Raw genomic sequence first — 9234 nt, forward strand, 5'->3', positions numbered from 1 at the left:
GTTTAATGAAACGGTGTAGGGAGAATTTTGCTATGTTTCTGTCCTATTTGATATCTGCCCTGGGAGGATTTAATGAACCAGCGTAGAAAAACCTTTATTCTGTATCTAACTTGTGCTGTACCTGCCCTGTCACAAGTCTGTGCTGTTCCTAGGCAGACACAGTCTAGGAGACAATCTTGATATATTTTTATGGGTCTCCGTGGGTATGTGCACAGTCAGAGGGGAGGAGAGTTCAACATTAAAGTGTCATTTCTAGCAGTGACGTTTTATGCGTTAACATACTCAGTGGGGAATGTTTGCACTGTTAAGACCTTTCACCCACTCACACACGTATATTATAAACCACACTGACACCCACGCTTTCACAAACTCTCTACTCGTATTTTACTCCATTGAAGCTCAGCCCATTGATAGAATTAGATACTGAGATGTGCTAAATATAAAGACGTAATGCATGTGACACACTAGCCTACATTCTGATCGAGCTGTAATTAAATATCTCTTTATCCTTTAAAAGGCCTCAGAGTGTCCTCACAATTGAGTCTGACCATAACCTTGCTTTCCAAAAATAATCTAGATTAGAAACCTACTTGAGTTTCCCTTCTCCAGGCCTGCACTTTAAATCAGTAGGTTCGGAACAGACTTGAGATGATACTTGGGTCCTTTTTGGTTTAGGGTTCACTTCCCTACTCACAGGGAGGGAGCTGAGAGAGTTTATTGAAAAAAATGATCAATTGCTGTAGGATAGCTCTTGAAATTGAACAAAAATATTCTTTGTGTCTGAAGTGGGGGAGGCACTGGGACAGTATAGAAGGGGGGGTGTACTCTGTATCTAACCCATGGTGTACTTGTCCTGGGAATGGTTCATGGGACAGGGGAAGGTAAATTTTGCTCATCAAGCAATGTCTAATATTGAAATTTTATTCTCCTGGATTTTAAATTTAATGTGGGATGCTGCAAGGTCCAAAAAAGTGTTAAACCCTGACGTCATCATTTACGTTGAAATTAGCTCAATAGAACAGTGAAGGGCAAAACGACCAGAACATTTGCACCCACACTCTACCGTCCCACTTCTACCACACTCACTATTACAACCTGGCGCTCACTGACACATTCTTCAAGCTGTGAATGAGTCACAGGCAATGCTGTCCAAATGAACGTTAGTGACTGACGTGAAATGCAAGGGAATCTCCATTGATGAGATGCTTTTCAAAACATAGAATCCCTGACAGTGTGGAAGCAGGCCATTTGGCCTATCAAGTCCACATTGACCCTCTGAAGAGGATGCCACCCAGATCCCGTAATCCCTGTAACCGTGCATTTCCAATGGTCAATCCACCTCGCCTGCATGTTCCTGGAAACTATGGGCAATTTGGCATGCCCAATTCACCTAACCTGCAGACCTTTGGACTGTGGGAGGAAACTGGAGCACCCAGACAGAACTCACAGACATGGGGAGAGTGTACAAACTGCAAACAGACAGTCACTTGAGGCTAGAATCGAATCTGAGTCCCTGCGGCTGTGAGGCAGCAGTGCTGATCACTGAGCCACACTTGAATATCTGTGTTAAATGCTACTCTTGGGAACAGTTTGGTATGCTTTCCTCTACTGGTCAGAGTGTTAAGTACAGGAGTTGGGAAATCATGTTGCGGCTGTACAGGACATTGGTGAGGCCACCGTTGGAATATTGCGTGCAATTCTGGTCTCCTTCCTATCGGAAAGATGCTGTGAAACTTGGAAGGGTTCAGAAAAGATTTACAAGGATGTTGCCAGGGTTGGAGGATTTAAGCTATAGGGAAAGGCTGAACAGGCTGGGGCTATTTTCCCTGGAGCATCAAAGGCTGAGGCGTGACCTTATAGAGGTTTACAAAATTATGAGGGGCATGGATAGGATAAATGGACAAAGTCTTTTCCCTGGGGTCAGGGAGTCCAGAACTAGAGGGCATAGGTTTAGGGTGAGAGGGGAAAGCTAGAAAAGAGACCTCAGGGGCAACTTTTTCACACAGAGGGTGGTACGTGCATGGAATGAGTTGCCAGAGAAAGTGGTGGAGGCTGGTACAATTGCAATATTTAAGAGGCATTTGGATGGTTATACAAATAAGAAGGGTTTAGAGGGATATGAGCCAGATGCTGGCAGGTGGGACTGGATTGGGTTGGGATATCTGGTTGGCATGGACGGGTTGGATGGAAGGGTCTGTTTCCATGCTGTACATCTCTACGACTCTATGACTCTATGGTGATCATCACTTCCAGGAACTTGATGCTCTTGACTATTTACACTCCAGCACCATTGATGCAGATGGGGGTGTGCCCTGCGCTCCACTTCCTGAAGTTAATGATCAGCTCCTTCATTTTGCTGACATTAATGGAGAGGTTATTGTCTTTATACCATGTTACTAAGCACTCAATCGCTTTCCTGTACTCTGTCTTGTTGTGGTTTGAGGTCCAATCTACAAAGATGGTGTCATCAGCAAACTTGTAAATGGAGTTGGAGTGAAATTTGGCCACACAGTTGTGAGTGTATAATGAGTATATTAGGGGGCTTAGGATGTAGTCTTGTGGGACAGCGATGTGGTGGAGGTATTGATGCCCATTCTTGGTTGCAGTCTACAGTTCAGAAAGTCGAGGATCCAGTTAGAGAGGGAAAAGCCGATCCTATGTCTCGGAGCTGAGAGATGAATTAGGTTGGAATTATGGTGTTGAAAATGTGTTTCTGGAAAAGCGCAGCAGGTCAGACAGCATCCAAGGAGCAGGAGAATCGACATTTCAGGCATAAGCCCTTCTTCAGGAATGCCCAAAACGTCGATTCTCCTGCTCCTTGGATGCTGCCTGACCTGCTGCGCTTTTCCAGCAACACATTTTCAGCTCTGATCTCCAGCATCTGCAGTCCTCACTTTCTCCTGGAATTAGGGTGTCGAAGGCAGAACTGTAGTCAATAAGTAGGAGCCTGATGTGGGTATCTTTGTTATCCAGATGCTCCAGGGATGAGTTTAGGGAAGGGCATTGGCATCTGCTGTGGACCTTTGCGCCGGTAGCTAAATTGCAAAGGATTTGGTGGCCTGGAGTTGATATGAACCATGACTAACCGCTTGAAGCACTTACAGAGGTCTGAGCTACTGCATGGTAGTCATTGAGGCATAATGCATGACATTTCTTTGGTACTGGGATAATGGCAGTCTTCTTGAAACAGGTGGGGATTTTAGATTGTAGTAAGGAGAGTTTACAGATGTTAACGAGTACTCCCAGCAGTTGGTCTGTACAGGATCTGAGTGCACGGCTGGGGAGTCCAACAGGGCCAGCCACTTTCTGTGGGCTTGCTTGCAAGAGAGCTGATCTAACAGCTGGGTATAGGTGCAGGTGTAGCCACGAGTACAGGTGCACCGGAGGCTGTTGGGATAGGTGACATTGTTTCACAGACCTTCTCTTTAAAGCAAGTGAAAAATGTATTGTGTTCATTGGTTAGGGATGTACTATCACTTTGTAGCTTGTTATATCATGTAAGCCTTGCCACAAATGACGGGTGTCCATGTTGTTGGTCTGGGTCTCAAACTTAGTTTGGTATTGCCACTTATTGTCTTCGATGGCCTAATGAAGATCATATCTGGATTTTCTGTATAGGTCAGGGTTGCTCACCTTGTACACCTCAAACCTGGACTTCAGTAGAGAGTGAATCTCTTGGCTCATCCATGGTTTCCGGTTCTTTGGCTCGCAGTCATCTATATACTTACTAATAAAGTTTGTTATGGTGGTGACATACTTTTATTAGATTAGATTATATTAGATTCCCTACAGTTGTTTACGTTGGCCGCTGAGTTCTTGAGTGTGGGCCAGTCCATTGACCCTAAGCAGTGCGTCAGACCAGCACTGCACAACTTTCTGTACCGGGTCCTCATGCTTCAATCTCTGCCTGTAAACTGATAGGAGGAGCACAGCAGAGTGATCTGATTTTCCAAACTGCAGATGGAGCAGCAGGCATCTTTGATGATTGTATGTTAATGGTCAAGGATGTTCAGACCTTTGGTGGGACAGGAGATGGTTTGGTGATTAAGTCACCTCTCAATCTTCTTCTCTCCAACGAAAACAGCCTCAGTGTTTTGGTAGCACCTCCAACAAATAAGAATGTAACCATCATCTCATTACAGTCAATAATATTACATTCACTGAATCCTCCAAGATCAATATTCTGTGGGTTACTGTTGATTGAAACTGAAGAAACCTGTTAATCCTGTGGCTACAAAAACAGATCAAAAGTTGGATATTCGATAACGAATGGCTCACCTGTTTTCCCTCCAAAGAATGTCCACTTTCCACAAGGTACATCATGAGTATAATAGAATACTCTCAAATTGTTGACACTGGAAATAGCTGTTATATTGACAATGTATAAACAATGAATGTGCTTGTCCAATGTTCCTCTGTCATTGGTTTTAACAGAAGCAACGAGTACTCATTACGATTGCGACAATAGTTTTTAACCTTCTGCACTATATTTGACATCTGGTGCCACTCTGTGGCCAATATGGTGCACTGCTGCAAACAGATCTCACTACCACAGAGGGCCAGTGAATGAGAAACTCCACTGTGCACAGCATGTCAACACCTGAATACAAACTTGTGTTGAAGCACTTTAACAGGAGACTATTCATAGTGAAACTATATTAAACAGATAATGATTATACATATGTACCTGGAATAAATAGGCAACACAGTTTAAGAAAAGTGTGTTGTGATTTATTTTTTGGGTATATTCTGGATCTCTAGATTATTTTAGGTGCAGAGATGGCTTTTAGCATAACAATGTGCTCTTCTTGTTGGATGTGGGAGATCAGGGAGAATTTCAACTGGAGGGAAGGTTATCTAAGAGAAAACAGTACCTTGGTCAGGAAGAACATTATGGCTACACTTAAGGAAGATGTTCCTTGGAGAACGTCCAGAGAAGTTATATGGGCGGAACAGAGAAATGGGAAAGGGATGATCACCTTATTAGGATTGTACTCTAGGCCCCCCAATAGTCAGCAGGAAATTGAGAAGCAAATATGCAAGGAGATCACAGATATCTGTAATAATAATAGGGGATTTAACTTTCTAAACATAACACTGGGATTGCCATAGTGATAGGGCTTGGATGGAGTAGAATTTGTTAAGTATGTCCAAGAAACTTACCTTATTCAGTATGTGGATGGATCTATTAGAGGAGTAAAACTTGACCTTCTTTTGGGAAATAAGGCAAGTGACTGAGGAGTGTGTGGGGCAGCACTTTGGGGCCAGTGATCATAATTCTATTAGTTTTAAAATAGTTATAGAAAGGATAGATCTGATCTAAAAGTTAAAGTTCTAAATTGGTGTAAGGCAAATTTTGACAGTATTAGGCAAGAACTTTCAAAAGTGATTGGGAGATGCTATTCGCAGGTAAAGAGATGTTTGGAAAGTGGGACACCTCTAAAACTATGATAATGGGAGTTCAGGGACAATCTGCTCCTATCAGTGTGAAGGGCAGGGCTGATAGGTATAGGCAATACTGGGTGATTTGAGGCTCTGGTCAAGAAAAAAAGGAGGAGGTTTGGACAAATGGGATCAAGGGAATCTCTAGATTATCAGGGAGTAGAAGGGCAGCAGGAGTATACTTAAGGGGGAAATCAGGAGTGCAAAAATGTGACATAGCATACCTTTGGCAAGTTAAGGAGAATCCAAAGAGATTCTGCAAATACTTTAAGGGAAAAATATTAACTAGAGAGAGAATAGGGCCTGTTAAAGATCAGCAAGACTGTCCATGGAGATGGGTGAGATACTAAATGAGTACTTTGCATTAGTGTTTACTGTGGAGAAGGATATGAAAGCTAGAGAACTTGGGGATATAAATAGTGATATCTTGAAAAGTGCCCATATTATGGAAGAGAATGTGCTGGATGTCTTAAAATGATTAAAATGGGAAATGATTGGCCCCTTGCTGAGATATTTGTGTCATTGATAGACACAGGTAAGGTGCCAGAAGACTGGCGGTTGGCTAATTTGGTGCCATTATTTAAGAAAGGTTGTAAGTAAAGCCAGGGAACTATAGACCAGTGAACCTGACATTAGTGATGGATATATTGTTGAAGGGGGTTCTGACGGAAAGGATTTACGTGTATTTGGAAAGGCAAGACTGATAAGGGAGAGTCAATATGGCTTTGTGTTTGCAAAATTATGTCTCACTGACTTGGTTGAGTTTTTTGAAGAAGTGACAAAGAAGATTGATGAGGGCAGAGCAGTAGATGGAATGTTACAACGCAGTACAGGCCCTTTGGCCCTCGATGTTGCGTCAGACTGTGAAATGAATCTGACGCCCATCTATTCTACACCGTACCATTACTATCCATATGTATGTCCAATGCACATTTAAATGCCCTTAACATTGGCAAGTCTACTATTGTTGCAGGCAGGCTATTCCACACCCCTACTACTCTCTGAGCAAAGAAACTATCCCTGATATTTGTCCTAAATCTATCACCCCTCAATTTAAAGCTGTGCCCCCTTGAGTTAGCCTTCATCAGCTGAGGAAAAAGGCTCTCACTGTCTACCATATCTAACCTTCTGATTATCTTATACGTCTCGATTAAGTCACCTCTCAATCTTCTTCACTCCAATGAAAACAGCCTCACTTCCCTCAGCCTTTCCTCGTAAGACCTTCCTTCCAAACCAGGTAACATCCTACTAAATCTCCTCTGAACCCTTTCCAAAGCTTCCACATCCTTCCTATAATGTGGTGACCAGAACTGTACACAATACTCCAGGTGTGGCCTTACCAGTGTCTTGTACAGCTGAAGCATGACCTCGTGGCTCTGAAACTCAATCCCCCTACCAATAAACGCCAATACACCATATGCCTTCTTCACAACCTGGGTGGCAACTTTCAGCGATTTATGTACCTGGACACCGAAATTTCTCTATTCATCTACACTGCCAAGAATTTTACCATTAGCCCAGTTCTCTGCATTCCTGTTATTTCTTCTGAAGTGAACTACCTCACACTTTTCTGCATTAAACTTCATTTGTCACATCTCAGCCTAGCTCTGCATCTTATCTACGTCCCTCTGTGACCCACAACATCCTTTGGCACTATCCACAACTCTGCTTACCTTAGTGTCATCTGCAAATTTACTAATCCATCCTTCTATGCTCACCTCCAGATCACTTACAAAAATGACAAACAGCAGTGGCCCCAAAACATATCCTTGTGGCACACTGTTGATAACTAAGTTTCAGGATGAACGTTTCCCATCAACCACCACTCTCTGTCTTCTTTCAGCTAGCCAATTTCTGATCCAAACCGCTAAATCACCTTCAATCCCGAAACTCCTTATTTTGTGCAATAGCCTACCATGTGGAACCTTATCAATCACGTTACTGAAGTCCACATACACCACATCAACTGCCTTCCCTTCATCCACCCGTTTTGTCACTTTCACGAAGAACTCAATAAGGTTAGTGAGGCACAAACTACCTTTCACAAAATTTGTGTTGACTATCCTTAATCAAATTTATTCCTTTCCAGATGATTATAAATCCTACCTCTTATAACACTTTCCAACACCTTACCCACAACTGAAGTAAGGCTCACTGGCCTATGATTATCAGGGTTGTCCAGACTCCCTTTCTTAAACAAGGGAACAACATTTGCTATCCTCCAGTCTTCTGGCACTACTGCTGCTGACAATGGTGACATAAAGATTGAAGCCAAAGGCTCTGCAATCTCCTCCTTGTCTTCCCAGAGAATCCGAGGATAAATCCCATTTGGTCTTGGGCTGTTATCTATTTTCAGATTTTCAAAATTGCTAAAGCCTCCTTTTTGTCAACCTCAATCCCTTCTAATCTTGCAGCCTGTATTTCCATATTCTCACTAACACTGCCCTTTTCCAATGTGAATACTGACAAAAAGTATTCAGTAAGTGCTTCCCCTATAACCTCGGATTCCACACACAATTTTCCACTATATCTTTGAGCGGCCCTAATCTTACTTTAGTCATTCTCTTATTCCTAATATACCTATAGAAAGCCTTGGGTTTTCCTTGATCCTGTCAACCAACAACTTCTCATGTCCCCTCCTGTGTCTTCTTAGCCCTCTCTTTAGATATTTTCTGACTAACTTATAACTCGCAAGCCCTCTAAATGAGCCTTCAAGCCTCATCCTCACAAGACTTCCTCTTCTTCTTGACAAGAGCTTCAACTTCTTTAGTAACCATGGCTTCCTCTCTTGACAATTATCTCCCTGCCTGATAGGTTTATACTTATCAAAGACCCACAGTAGCTGTTCCTTGAATAAATTCCACAGTTCAGTAGATGTTGTCTATATGGACTTCAGCAAAGTGTTTGACAAGGTTCCACATGGTAGATTGATTAACAAGATTAGACCACATAGAATCCAGGGGAGCTAGCTAGTTGGATACAAAACTGGCTTGAAACTAGGAGACAGAAGGTGGTGGTAGAGGGCTGTTTTTCAGACTGGAGTCCTGTGACCAACAGTGTGTAGCAAGGATTGATGCTGGGTTCATGCTTTTCATTGTTTATATAAACGATTTGGCTGTGAATATAGATATATGGTTAGTAGGTTTGCAGAATCGGTGGCGTAGTGGACAGTGAAGAAGGTTATCTCAGAGTACAACAGGACCTTGATCAGATGAGCCAAAGGGCTGAGGAGTGGCAGATGGAGTTTAATTTAGATAAATGAGAGGTGCTGCATTTTGAAAAGTCAAATCAGAGAAGGACATATACACTCAGTGGTAAGGTCCTGGGGAATGCTGCCAGCAGAGAGAGCTTGAAGTGCAGGTGCATAGTTCCATGAAAGTGGCATGGGGTGGTCGGGGGGGGGGGGGGGGGGGGGGGGGAGCAGAGAAGGTATTTGGCATGCTTGCCTTCATTGATCAGTGCATTGAGTATAGGAGTTGGGGTGTCATGTTGTTGCTGTACAAGACATCAGTGAAGCCATTTCTAGAATACTGTGTTCAGTTTTGGTCTTCTTGCTATAGGAAAGCAGTTGCTAAACTTGAAAGTGTTCAGAAAAGATTTACAAGGATGTTGCCTGAATTAGATAGTTTAAGTTGTGGGAAGAGGCTGAACGTCTGAGACTGAGGGGTGATCTTGTAGAGATTTATAAAACCATGAGGGACATGGATAAGGTGAATAGTCAAGGTCTTTTTCCCAGGGCAAGGGAGTCCAAAACTATTGGCCATTGGTTTAAAGTGAGAAGGAAAAGATTCA

The sequence above is a fragment of the Hemiscyllium ocellatum genome, chromosome 37 (genome assembly GCF_020745735.1).
Source record: "Hemiscyllium ocellatum isolate sHemOce1 chromosome 37, sHemOce1.pat.X.cur, whole genome shotgun sequence".
NCBI classification, from domain to species: domain Eukaryota; kingdom Metazoa; phylum Chordata; class Chondrichthyes; order Orectolobiformes; family Hemiscylliidae; genus Hemiscyllium; species Hemiscyllium ocellatum.